Source organism: Portunus trituberculatus, chromosome 47 (assembly GCF_017591435.1).
Source record: "Portunus trituberculatus isolate SZX2019 chromosome 47, ASM1759143v1, whole genome shotgun sequence".
Classification (NCBI taxonomy): domain Eukaryota; kingdom Metazoa; phylum Arthropoda; class Malacostraca; order Decapoda; family Portunidae; genus Portunus; species Portunus trituberculatus.
In genome coordinates this window covers 15,229,754-15,244,249 of record NC_059301.1, presented here as the reverse complement: position 1 = coordinate 15,244,249, position 14,496 = coordinate 15,229,754, and the positions used below count along the sequence as shown (strand labels likewise).

The 14,496-nt window shown below is 40.6% G+C and overlaps 1 long non-coding RNA gene and 3 other non-coding genes across 4 annotated transcripts in view; 3 read left to right on the top strand and 1 right to left on the bottom strand.

Annotated features, from left to right (window-relative positions):
• The window catches only part of LOC123498077, a 28,894-nt gene extending 15,373 nt beyond the window's left edge, over positions 1-13,521 (top strand). The window contains exons 2-3 of the long non-coding RNA XR_006672637.1: positions 8,615-8,802; positions 13,424-13,521. This is a non-coding gene — a long non-coding RNA (uncharacterized LOC123498077). The remainder of the gene's footprint in view (positions 1-8,614; positions 8,803-13,423) is intronic.
• Trnag-gcc lies at positions 1,597-1,667 on the bottom strand. The gene has a single exon. It is a non-coding gene; the product is annotated as a tRNA-Gly (tRNA).
• Positions 8,083-8,155, top strand: Trnak-cuu. Its single transcript has one exon. It is a non-coding gene; the product is annotated as a tRNA-Lys (tRNA).
• Positions 8,300-8,372, top strand: Trnar-ucu. The gene has a single exon. It is a non-coding gene; the product is annotated as a tRNA-Arg (tRNA).
• Positions 13,522-14,496: the final 975 nt, after the last annotated feature.

Sequence of the window (14,496 nt, the reverse complement as noted above, 5' to 3'; positions counted from 1 at the left end):
GGCCCAGTATTGAAAAACGTAAATCCATGAAACCCTCTATGATCTCTTTCAACGCCACGGCAAAAACATCATAATACATAAGAAGGAAGACTCACGCAGGATGAATTATTTTACAAACTGAATATATATATATTTTTTTTTTACTTTCTAGCTAAATAAAGAAAACACGCATTCTTTGCCGTATAAATAATTTTCTTTTCAAATTCGGCACCATAAAACAGTTGTTAATTTGAAAATACGCATAGTTAGATTTCACTTTATTGTTCGTTGTTAATTCACAAAGTGATTTAAAATATTGTTCTTTCAAAAGATTAAAACACAGGTAGACTCCATTTTATTATGTTTTATTCCTGGTTATACTTTGTTCATAATAAATTAGAGCAATGCCAACTCCATAAATAAAACAGATTGAAATTACTCTAGCGCTGAGATGCTAGTTTTTTCCACCTCTGGGCGGCAAGTCCTCTTCCCTCCCTCTCACATTTCTTACTTGAAGCACCCTACCATTATCTTTACCAGCTAGACCGACATATCAACTATATGTAAATAGGCAAACCTCTCTCTCTCTCTCTCTCTCTCTCTCTCTCTCTCTCTCTCTCTCTCTCTCTCTCTCTCTCTCTCTCTCTCATGTTTAACTCCTTCCAATCTTCTTTTTCATGTTCTTCCAGTCGTAATTAAGTCTAGCCCCGAAATTAACCCGAGTATTTTCACTACATTGCATTACATCCTTTACATTATAGATCTCCCTCCCCCCTCTAATAAGTCAGCATTAAGTAGGTGGCGGCAAGGAGGGGCGTGAGGATAGCAGCGTGAAGAAGAGTGAGGCAGGATGTCGTTATACTGAGAGTGGCCTCGTGCTGTGTTGCTGCCACACTGTTATTATGATTTGTGATGATTACTTTCTTTCTCTCTTTTTTTTTTTTTTTTTTTATTTATTCATAATTTGGTGTTCTTATGCATATTGTAATTTTTGGCGGGAAACTGTTAGTGCTATTTTCTTTTTCTCTCTCTCTCTCTCTCTCTCTCTCTCTCTCTCTCTCTCTCTCTCTCTCTCTCTCTCTCTCTCTCTCTCTCTCTCTCTCTCTCTCTCTCTCTCTCTCTCTTTGTTATTTATTTTTTTTATTTATTCATTTATTTTTTTTATTTGTGTGTTACTTTCTTTTTCGTGAGTGGATGGGTGGGTGTAGCGGAGAGAGAGAGAGAGAGAGAGAGAGAGAGAGAGAGAGAGAGAGAGAGAGAGAGAGAGAGAGAGAGAGAGAGAGATGAAAATGATAGTTATGATGGATAGTATACACACTAGATAATAAGAGATTAATTCAGAAGTAATTGCATGGTGTCCTTAGTGTGATGCTTGATTATAGGGAAGAGACGTGTAAATAGTGTGTGTAGTGGCTGAGAACATGACACAGTAACAAGAGAGGGAGGGTGTCATCGTGCGATATGACCTCCTAACAGATGGCTTACGAGTTACTATAAATACCAGCAGTCTTACATATCAGTTCCGATACAGATACGTCTAAAATAAACGATTTGCAGGGCATGTAAAGAAGTCACGCCGAGAAGTCAGGTCGCTAATATCCACGGGTTAGAAAAATGTGCATCGGCCGGGAATCGAACCCGGGCCTCCCGCGTGGCAGGCGAGAATTCTACCACTGAACCACCGATGCTTATAGATATTTCTTAAAAAACTTTGATAAGAATCACATTTGTTTATAAATATACTTCTAGTTATGATGTTAAAGAATGTAAGTATCATATGAGCTGCATCTTATTGTCAAGACGAGCAAGGGTTGTTGTGTGTGTGTTTCCTGACGGTGACCTTGCCTCGCCCACGGACGCTCCTACCCTCTCTCCCATTCATGAATCCTGCCCTTACCTCGCCAAACATGTCCATTGCTCATGTTGACGATAGTGGCTGAATGTCAACTCTCTCTCTCTCTCTCTCTCTCTCTCTCTCTCTCTCTCTCTCTCTCTCTCTCTCTCTCGCAAGCTACCTCTGTCTCTACCTTCTATCGCCTCCTCGCCGCGTCAGGACCACACCAGTTCGATCCCTGGAGCCGGCGGTACATTTTTTTTATATATTTTTATACCACATTCCACAACTCCTGTCACACAGAATCTCTTTCACTACAAACCATAAGCAACGAGAAGCACTAAGCAATCTTAATGTACGTGGTGGCTTCTGGTATAAGGTCATTTAATGGAGATGAAATTAAGATAGCTAGCGGCGCCTCATCATCTGGCAACTCTATACGTGCAAGTTGACACGTTGCCGCCAATAGAATGTTATGTTCCCTCCTCGACCCTTGCTATCCTCGCCCGCCCCTTCCTCTCTCCCTCCTTCCTCCTTTCTGATCGCTTTGCTGTGAGGGGGTGGGGTATTCTCTCTTGTCTCGTTGTCTTGTAGAGATTACCAGGAGGACGCAGAAGAAGGAATGGATCAGGAAAAATTAAAAGAACTGTTACTGCAAGGATCATATTGTTTGAGGTCCCGCATACGAAAACAGTGTGGTGTGTGTGTGTGTATGAAGTGACGGATTGTACACACACACACACACACACACACACACACACACACCTCTTTAACTCCTTCAGTACTGGGAGGCTTTTTTACTATGAGCTTTGGGTATGATTAGACGATTTTATTGACATTAGGAAGAGTCTATGGAGGTCAAAACATTACTGGTCAGAGTCTTCACTATGTTAACCCCCTCTTAAGTCTCTGAAGCTGTATAAACTCACTAAATTGTAACCAGAATGAATATGGAAACGCGGCATTGTATACTAAAGGTGTTAATCATGCATATACAAACGTAAGTGGTGTAGGTTGTAATGATAACTGGCAGCGTTAGGTTAGTGTGCGTTCGTGTCATCTCTTGCTGGTTGTTGCGTGGTTCAGTGATGGCAGTCAAGATGATTAGGAGCAGTTTTTATTTTATTTTATTTATTTTTTATGGAATAGGGGAAGTTAACAAAAGGCAACAAAAAAATGAAAAGAAAAAAAAATGCCCACTTCATTGTCAGTTCCCTAAAAGATAAAGCGAGTTAGCCAAGAATCTGGAACGAATGTCTTGAAACCTGATATGAAGGTGACGGATAATGATAACTCAATAACGATGATGGTGTCAGTAACAGTCGACAGTGCTTTATTGTGTTAGTAAGTATTGTGTTACTAGTGCTGTGTTAGTAAGTATTGTGTTTGTAAGTTAGTAAGTAGGATATGGAGGAACTGAATAGATGTACAATGTAATGGCAGAGATGGGTGGCAGTCACTTTTAGTCCCTTCAGTACTGGGACACATTTTTTTCTTTAGATTTGTATACAATTAGACCATTTTCATTGACATTAGGAAAGGTCTATGGAGGCCAGATTAATGGCCATAGTCTTCATTTTTTTAATCCTCACAAAAGTTTCTGAAGCTTTATGAAAGAAACCACCAAATAGTAAGCAAAATTAATATGGAAATGCGTTATGGTACTGAAGAAGTTAAAAGCAGGGTAAAATCTCTCTCTCTCTCTCTCTCTCTCTCTCTCTCTCTCTCTCTCTCTCTCTCTCTCTCTCTCTCTCTCTCTCTGAAAACCACAAAGCGCAAAGCATACACAATCTACCTTATTCAGTACTAACACTCCCTGCATACACAATCTACCTTATTCAGTACTAACACTCCCTGCACTGATGTAATACTGTGATCAGACAATGTTCTCACTGTAGTGCTTAGGAAGGTGGATCAGCCACGTGAAGAAGAATTTTTCGTCTCTACATTGACTGTGATTGTGAATGAACAGGAAACAATTCAGTGAGTGCGTTGATTGATTATCCTTTCAAGAGGGAACGCTGGAATGCAAAGTATATCTTTACTGATAAGCTTTAGGATGTTGAGGAGTGTTCTTGATAGGCCGTGAGTGTTTGTGATGAATGGGATGAGAATGAAGACTTGTAGCAGTATTTCCGTGCCTCTCTTACCGCCCGCTTATACCCTCTTCACCCACACCCACACACACACTTTATTTACATTATATTATTTGTATGAAGCCCTTAGTCATGCATGAATGAGGAAATACCTATTGTCCTTAACCGCTTCAGTACTGGGATGCATTTTTGCCGTAAGGTTTGGATATGATTAGACGATTTTATTGACATTAGGAAGGATCTATGGAGGTCAGAGAGTAATGGCCAGTCTTCACTATTCTAATCCCCCAACATAAGTTTCTGAAGCTGTATAAAATGACCAAATAATAAGCAGAATGAATATGAAAACGCGTCATGCTACTGACTACATTTTCACCTTGAGATTTCTGTACCATTAGACCATTTCAGTGACATTAGGGAGTGTGAAGGTCAGAAGATTAATGGCGACAGTCTTCACTATTCTAACTCCCCACATAAGTTTCTGAAGCTGTATAAAATAGTAGGCAGAATGAATATGAGAACGCGTCATGCTACTGAAGGAGGTTAAGTTTAATTCAGAACCACACGGAAAAACTGCTTTCTTATCCCTTCATTCATCTCCCCTGCACCTCCCATCACTGCCCTTCATGACGTCTTGGTGAGAGCCACAAGTACTTCAGTATTCAATCATAGCACGGGTAGTTTTGAATAACTTGTCTTGGGTCACTATAACACTTAACCCTTTGAGCACCAGGACACGTTTTCACATTTATTCTGGTTATTATTCGGCAATTATATACAACTTCAGATACATATGTGGGAATTAGAATAGTGAAGACTCCGGCTATTAGTTTTCTGACCTCCATAGATCCTTCCTTCCTAATGCACATAAAATCGTCTAATTATAACAAAAAAATCAAGGAAAAACTGCGTCTCAGTGTTGAAGAGGTTGATGCATTAGCTCTCGATGCCCGAACTTTACTTAGGGCATGCAGTTATGAATGAGGCGGATGGGAGCTGGTTCACATTTCACACTCAACTTCTTCAAGTGCTGGGACGCATTTCTACCTTAACTTTTGGGCATGATTAGACGATTTTATTGACATTAGGAAGTGTCTATGGAGGTCAAAGTATTAACCCCTTTAGTACCATGACGCGTTTCTGCTTATTATTTGGTGATTTTATACAGCTTCAGAAATTCGTGTGGGGGATTAAAATAGTGAAGACTGTGGCCATTAATCTTCTGACCTCCATACACCCCTTCCTTATATCAATAAAAATGGTTTAATGACACCCAAAACTCAAGGGAAAAATGCGTCCCAGTACTGAAGGGGTTAATGGCCAAAGTCTTCACTATGTTAATTCCCATATGAAGTTTTGAAGCTGTATAGAATCACCAAATAGTAAGCAGAATGAATATGAAAACGTCTATTGTAGGTAATTATGCATAAGTGTGTAGCAACGAATTAAAAAAAAAGACTGAAAGAATAACTAAAATTCTTATGACTTTTTTGTTTTTATTATTCGTATATGGTACTTGAGGAGGTTAAAAGATGTTAACGTTCACAGCATTCATCTCCTTTCTTGTATTGTGAGGTGCACTTCATGCTGTTAATCTCGAGGGAACTTTTGCGGTTCTATTTCCTGTTTGCTTTGGGTTTTCTCTCTTATGGTTATTGAATAGAGAAGGTTGTTATATTCCTGATCTTAGTCCCACACAAAAAAGTAATTCATAGTAGATACTTTTACTGTTTATTTCATTTATATACTTTATATATTTACTCTTTTTCACAGTTGACCTTGTTACCATACCAAAGGAACTGATAGGAGATGTCTTACCCTTTATCTTATCTATTTATCTACTTTTCTTTGCAGTTTAACCCTTTCATTACCGGGGCACATTTTTACCTTGAGATTTGTGTATGATTAGACTATTTTACTTACATTACGAAGGATCTATTCAGGTCAGAAGATTAATGGCCTCAGTCTTCACTATTTTAATCCCTCACGTAAGTTTCTGAAGCTGTATAAAATCACCAAATAGTAAGCAGAATGAATATGGAAACGCGTCATAGTACTGAAGGGGTTAAAGCGTACGCAAGAGTTCCACAACACGCCACACCTTCATTCCCCAACACGGAAATTCTTGGATCCCTGCTGCCGGCGAAGTATTCTGCCAGGCACTTAATTAAAGGGAATGGATATGAACAACCACTGAGAAAGCGTTTTCTCGATTTATGAAGCAGTAAAGGAAATATCTTGCTTCAATACAGTTTCCGAGATGTATAGCAGTGTGTATAGTGGTAGTATATAGAAGCGCTTGCCAAGAGTATATATAGAAGCGCTTGCCAAGAGTATATTGATTGTGGTGATGATTAGAATATAGATCCACTCGCCCATATTCAGAAACGCCTTTTCCCTCTTCACTACGACAATTTTCCAAGGCCACAGAGACAACCAGCAGAGTTTTCAAGACAGTTTTTCCTCTTAAGAAACTAGAAATCTTGCCAATCTAACACCAGAACCATAAATATGCTCTTGAAAATACGAGTATCTTCAACCTGAGCCTTTGGAAAGCAGTGATGGTGCGAGGGTAAAGCGTTTCAGAATACGGACCATTGTTTGTTAGGTTTCGTTATTCCTCTCTCATCTCCGCCGAAGCCTGATCAGTGATGGGAGAAGTACTGTACAGGTGTGTCGTGTTTGCGTGCTCCACAGGTGTTACTGCACATCTGTGTGTGAGGCAATGACGTGCGCTGCATCTTAATTCACATTGCATTGGTTGTATAATCTGTAATCTTTCTTCTTCTTCTTCTTCTTCTTTTCTTCTCCTTGTCGTCTTCCTTTTTCAGATCATTTAAGTTTTATTGAGCGCGTTTGTAGTAATCTGGTCATTTCAGTTGATTTTGCCCCGCGCCGTTCAGTATAGACGTGTGGAGAGTCTTGCCTGCCTGCACGCATGCCTATCTATCTATCAATCTAATCTATCTATCTATCTATCTATCTATCTATCTATCTATCTATCTATCTATCTATCTATCTATCTATCTATCTATCTACCTACCTACCTACCTACCTACCTACCTACCTACCTACCTACCTACCTGCCTACCTGCCTGCCTGCCTGCCTGCCTGCCTTACCTTGATGATATGTTAATGCGCTCCTCATAAAAGCTCCCCGTTGTAGTTCGGGTTACAAAACACGTAGTCATTAGATGGAGTATTCGTATGAAGTAAAGCGCCGGCGATGAAGAAAATGATCCCTAATGCTCACCAAGTCTCCGGATATGAAGGATATTACGATTATTACAGTCTCTTGCAAACACCACAGCTGGCCACCGAACACAATAGCGGGGGGTGAGGTGGCGGTGGTTGCTGCGTGGCGGATGTGCATGTAGCTACCGTTAAATAGTTGCACGTGGTATGAATTGTTATTATGAAAGAGATTACGTGCTTCTTCACACCAACAGTTATGATTTATTACCCTTCTAAGGTTCTCGGGTGGACAAGGTGGTGTGTGTGTGTGTGTGTGTGTGTGTGTGTGTGTGTTATTGATATTTGCTTACATCGGGGAGACTTGTTTTGTTTGTTATCAGGTTAAATTATAATGTGGTAATTTCCTGAAGGTTCTTGTATCCCTTCCCATCGTTTTTGTAACCCCTGCAGTGGCTAAAACATTTCTGTCTTCCACTTTACGTTTTCTTCAGCTTTCGATAAACCTTTCTTCTTTCTCATCATTGTTTCCTATTGTTTTTTTTTTTTTTTTTTTTGTTTTTCGCAAATTCGTGGAGTCTGATTTTCTTTCAATTCCCACTTTCAGTTTTCAAGCCTGACTATTCGTAATTTCACTGTCTGTCTGAAGAGGACATTGTTAGGCCACACTGAGTCACACCGAGTGGCGGAGGCAAGAATTTGTTTTCCTCAACAGACCAGCTGTTTTGACGCCAGCGCAGATAAAAAGCCCCAGAGAGAGAGAGAGAGAGAGAGAGAGAGAGAGAGAGAGAGAGAGAGAGAGAGAGAGAGATCAATACGTGGAATTTCTGAATATTGTGAGACACTTAATTAGTATTTTAATTAATTGAAACTAGCTTCACGGATTACATTAGAGAGAGAGAGAGAGAGAGAGAGAGAGAGAGAGAGAGAGAGAGAGAGACTACATAGAGTATATTTATTTCGTTGGGGCGGGTGGAGTGAGCCCGGCTAGCTCAGTCGGTAGAGCATGAGACTCTTAATCTCAGGGTCGTGGGTTCGAGCCCCACGTTGGGCGCTTCATTTTGGTTTTATTACTTTGTGATTAGGTTGATTGATACCTTTATTGTTGAATTAATAAATAATTACACGTTTTAGTAATAACGAGTAGTGAGATGTTGTTGTGTGTTAAACCCAATACATTTATTTTAATAGATGGCTAGTCCCCATGGCGCAGTGGATAGCGCGCTGGACTTCTAATCCAGAGGCCGCGGGTTCGAATCCCGCTGGGGATGAACTATTATTTTCTATTAATTTTATATTAATGTATTATGAACATTCTCTCTCTCTCTCTCTCTCTCTCTCTCTCTCTCTCTCTCTCTCTCTCTCTCTCTCTCAGGCATTCACTATACACACTTACATGTGCGGTACGTACTTGAGTTTTAATTCTGGTATCATATACTAGTTATTTGTTTAATTTCGCCAGTGTACAGTACTTACTTAACTATAGGCTTCCATTTCTTCCCATGGTTTTCAGGACCATACACCCTGGGGGGCGAGAAGCGGGCGTGCCTGTACCGCCGCCCGCCTTAGTGAACCTTGCCCTGGGCCTAGAGGCGACGGCAGGTGCTTGGCGGGCGTGACGCATTGATCGTTCCGCCGGTGAGGCGCGGCTAGGCCCGGCGTGAGGTGCCTTGCCTAAGAGACACTGTACAGTACATCAGGGTAATTATTTGCTGTTTTATATTATGTCTATTCGGCATAGAAAAGCATTTTGTTTATTATAACTGAAGTGCATTTTGAGTTGTAGTAGTCCGTATCCTTAAATCGCTTGTTTGAAATAGTTTGAACAGGATCTAGTGAAAGAAGTTAAGATTTCCGTAAGTGTTGTCTTAGTTTGCATGGTCATCGATGGAAAAAATGCACCTACTAATATTCTCAGGTCTTACAAAGTGTTCCTCATCGGAGCCCCAGTGTTTAGGAATGCCGTTGCTAATACTAGAATTAAATGCACGAGTTGCTGTACTTTGTTTCCATACATATGAAGCTGCTGCATTTCACAAACAATAATAGCACGGCCTGGCGCATGGTTAGTTTGGTATAAATAATTCCACAGAGCGTATTAGCAATCTGTGTGTGTTACGCGGTGGCTTTTGTTGCATCCATTCCTGAACGCCTGGCAATGGCGGCCAGGACGCGGTGGTGCTCCATGTGCGGCTCGGCGGCTTTGATGAGCGGCTCTTCATTAACCTGTAGATGTAGTGACTTCAATACGAAACGATGGTCATACATAGATGGGGAACAGCGTGGTAATGAAATACAGCGGCGTGTCATTACCGCGTAGTTCCATTGAACGAGGGGCGTGTCAACAATTTCTGAAAATATACGCATGAGTGTTCATAAACGATGTAACGAGATCCTTATAAGAAGCAATGTATATTTTTCTTTCTTTACTTATTTACTTAGCATATGTTTTTGGCCCATGGATTCCTAAAATGAGATACGTCCGCCAAGTGACATTTGAATGAATTTTGAGGCTTACTGCGCTGCATGTCACTGGCAAGGTCATGGAGTGATGCCAGTGTAGGCGTGCTGGCCGTCAGGAAGCCTCGTCAGTATACACGAACTGTCTCTCCAATTAAAAACATGGTGTGTACAGACTCCCGCAGCATCCTGGACCTGCTCCGTCGAACAACACAATAACGACATCATGGAAAGGGATTCTCGCAACAGTTACACGAAACTCTCTAATAAAAGATGATACTGGTGCCTCGATGGTGTATTTTTGTTTTAGAGAGAGAAGCGAGTGAAGAGAGAGACTCATTCTTTAACCATCTGACAGAGGGCAATATAGTCACCAAAGCAAAATATTGAACGACGTTGTGTCATCGCGTATCAACTGAGGCATCGTCAGCGGTGTCTGTTTATAAGGCGCCCCACCAAGCTATGAAGCCCTTCTTAATGTAGTCATAGATGGATTTACAGCTCAGCAATCGCTTCATCCCTAATTTCATCATTCTTCTGGCCGCCGCTCAAAGGCTCGGGTAAAAAGTGGCGCTTTTATGTTCTTACTTGAACTGTTCGATGCTTCAGATTCATTGCATCGCGGCTCAAGAATTCTCGCCTTGATCCGTGTGATAATTCACATATGATTTTAGTGTGCATTCTGAATATTCTTTAGGAAATATGTATAGAAACTCAAAATAACTAGTTAACTGATAATGTCATCTTGATCTAATACTTCTTGATCTAATACTTCTATAGTTTACTTAGGTTTAGTTTTCTTGAGAATTTCGCAGCAGCTTTAGCCGGTAATATCACCAGCAGGCCGCCGTGCACACTGACGCCCACGTAACAGTGTGTTTCTTAGTGCGAAGTGAGTAGGGCCAGATGAGGTGAGGTATGGTGGAAGGCGGCACCACTGCTACGTCTTATCACTGTCGTTGATTTGGGTATGTATGTGCGTGTTTAGTATTCCCGCTAGTATATTTTAAAATGAACTTGTATTACTGTACTCAATGCTAAAATGTTCCTTCATGCTTACTACAGATTGGATAGTTATACAGTTTTGTTTAATGGACCGTGTTCTTTAACATTACAATTATTTTCAGAAGCTACTTAATTAAATAACTTAGGAATCTCATTGATTTTTTTTTATTCATTCATTGCTATTATTATTATTATTATTATTATTATTATTATTGACTTACTGTTGTTGGTCCAGAATCCTTATTAAACTGTTACTATAATCATGAAGACTCCAATAGCCTCTACTACTACTAAAAGATGAATGAAAAGCTGTTGAAATACACGAACGGAATATCTGAGTATACAATCGCAGGTCACTAACAAGGAGTCTCGTGTTTCGGCGGCAACAAGAGATTCATGCGTAAGAGGCAATCAGTTTATAGCACCTTCAGTAACATGACGCTTTTTCATATTCATTCTGCTTACTATACTTGGTGATTTTAAACAACTTCAGAAACTTATATGGGAATTATAATAGTGAAGACTCTGGCCATTATTCTACTGACTTCATCGACCTTCCTAATGCAAATAAAATCGTCTAATCATACCCAAAATTCAAGGCAAAAGTGTGGCCCAGTAGTGAAGGGGATAGAACGTGTGTATAACATTGTCATAACATTTCCCTACTAACGAATGATGACGTATTTCTGTGTAAGAGGATCAATGGTGATTTTAGTATGATTTGATAATGCTACTAAAAGACGTGCATATCATAACATTATTTCACTAACAAATGATGACGTATTTCTGTGTAAGAGGATCAATGGTGATTTTAGTATAATTTGATAGTGCTACGGAGACATGTGCAGTATACCATGTCGGGATCAAAAACATGCAAGTAAATCAACGTCGTGAAGTCGCAGCGTGTGTGGGAAATGTGGGGCGATATTCTCAAGCAGCGGTACCAACAAACAATGCGCGTGTGTGTCCATGTCAGCACTCTATCACAACGAAAGATAACGACCCATAATTTGAAGCGCTGTGGACTGACTCGCATAAAAGAAAATGTTTGTAAAGACCTCATAGATCATTAGTCGGATTATCTTTTTTTTCTGGTGCAGAGAGAGCAAATACTAACTCTGCTTGATATATTACTTGTTCAACGACCTTGTAACAACCAGGGATACATCGCCGACGCATGTTATAATTAGACGTGGACTGAGCCTGCTGTACGCCTCCCCCTCCCCCCCATTCTCTCTCTCTCTCTCTCTCTCTCTCTCTCTCTCTCTCTCTCTCTCTCTCTCTCTCTCTCTCAGACATTACTGTTTGGAGTGTTCCTTTGTCCGCCATCTTGCACCTCTGCGCCAGCTTCGTGATAATAGCTTTTTTTTTTTTTTATGTAAGAGTGAAAAACTGGCCAAGGGCAACATTAACGAAGAAAAAGTCCCACTAAGTTGCCAGTCTCCTTGAAAGTCTGAGAGTGTTACCCAAAATAAAGGGGTAAATGTCTTAAAACCTAGCTCTTAAATAGAAGGCTCCAGAGTTTACCAGTTTATAAGCATCTGTTTATTAACCCACAGGAGGAAATATTGTTGCGCCGCCCTCGTTTTGTGAGATACAGATATAACTTGAATGTTCATCGCGACTATTTTCAGAGGTCACAGAGACAAGTATATAGTCGAGTTTTCATCGTTGTTTTCCTCCGCTGATAATGCAAAGTAATTACTCATGAATCACTAAAAGCATGAAAACCCGCTTGAGCTTCGCCATCAGCTTCCATTAGAGACTGTTGAAATTAGTGGAGATATAAGGCTTCGTGTTTTAGAATAGTGCTCTTAGTGTGAAGTCAGCACTCATCATGTCTGGCACTCAGCTGTTGTCTGCGATAAAACATGATGCTAGCACAGTACAGTGTCTGCGGGGGTTACTTAGCTTCGTGGACCAATATGCTAACGGTATTATGACGAGCAGCAGCCTCCATGATACCACTGCAGCATCAAGACACCCCTCATCCCCCTCCGCTCATCATGCTCATCACTGTCAGCTGTCCGTCTCTTCTTCGCCATAAAGTGTGATGTGCGAGTCGACAAAGATCATCACGAGTATATAAAGACATCCGCAGGCCTTTCCGTCACTAATCAGTCTAGTACATTCCACTCAAGTACTGTTTTTTTTTTCTTCTTCTTTCTCTTCTTGTTCTTGTTCTTGTTCTTCTTGTTCTTGTTCTTATTGTTGTTGTTGTTGTTGTTGTTATTGTTCTTCATCTTCTTCTTGTTCTTGTTCTTATTCTTATTCTTGTTCTTCTTCTTCTTCTTGTTTTCTTCTTCTTCTTCTTTCGTAAATCAGTATATATATTCATATACCACTTTGTCTGCCTTCGCTCTCCAATCCTGGTTCGCCTGTATCTGATTCTAATGTTGTAAGGACTGTGGCTTACCTTTTCCCGTAACATGAAATGGTTCGTCTCTTTCTCTTCCTTGATGGCATTCACATATAAAAAAAAAAAGCTTCACATGAGTCATTCCCGCGTATCTATCTGTTTTGCCATTCCTCTTTGAACGATTGTAAGTTTTCATTTTTCGTTATGTAAAGTTTGAAATTTATATATATATATTTCTTTTCTTGATATGTTGGTTTGCATTATCTTCTTTCTATCTCTCCTTTGGTTTCGGTTTCATTGGCTAAGTATACGCCAAGTGCTATCTCAAGGATTTTTGGACATGAAAGATTAGTGTCTTCACAAATTATTCTTTCACACTTACCTCATTGCCATTTTGTAAAGTCATCTTAGGCACGCAATTAGAAATCATGGGAAGCCGCTCCATTCTCCTTCTCCCTCCTGCTGCAGTAATAATTCCCATTTTTCTTCCTTACATAGATCGAGGCTGCAGTGTTGGCGCCATACTACCTTCTACGTGACACATCATATTTCATCTCGGGTCTGCCTCCCATGCTCCACTTACAGCTGTTTTGAAGGAACTGACCATTTACGTGTGAAGTAAGTTTTCAGCCTTTATCGTCATTCAAGACTATCGCAACTGTTTCTTTCTTTTGGCTTCACTGCCGCTCAATGTATTTCTCTGATAATCGCCTTGAAAACCTTGCATCCGCCATTCCTATATAACTGCCACACGTAACAACTAATTATTGCTAAGATACAAAAACATCGCTTTGAAAACCTTGCATCCGCTATTCCTGACTGCAGCACTTAACTGATTATTGCTGAGTTATATTACAAAACTTTCCACGACAATGAAGACAACCATGGCTTCCACAATTGCCACATTTAATCTGCCTTCATCTCGTGTGTTCTTGTCTTCACCGCAGCCCGCTTTCTCTCCTGCGCTATCCTTGTGCTGCGATGCTTCTTCAGTGATGTCCCCCCTTGTAGTCATCCTCGTGGCTGCTGGTGTAAACTCCGCCTCAGTCACGGCGTCTTGTTAAACGCTATCCTTCATGCGCGGACTCTGCACAAACAGCGTGACGATTTATGACTTGCTTACGATGCAGTTGGTCTGATCATATTTACGTCCCAGTGTATCAGCGGCGTGACTGATCGCTTACTTACTCAGCTATAACTCGGTCTCGTAAATTGTAGTTGTGCATTGCCTTCTGTGTGTGTGTGTGTTGTGTGTGTGTGTGCGTGTGTGTGTGTGTGTGTTGGTGCTGCTGGTTGTATGTTCTAGGTTTGTGGTTTCTCTTGGTGGTGATTGCGGTGGTAGTAGTAGTAATTATTGTTTTTGGTGGTGATGGTGGTAGTGGTGGTGATGTGATGGTGGTGGTGTACAGAGTAAGAATGGTACTACGTAATATACATAAAAGTAAAATAAATGTGCTGCCTTCATAACATAACATACATCGTCCGCTTCATACAATATTACCTCATAAATATACGCTAATTCTCCTCCTCCTCCTCCTCCTCCTCCTCCTCCTCCTCCTCCTCCTCCTCCT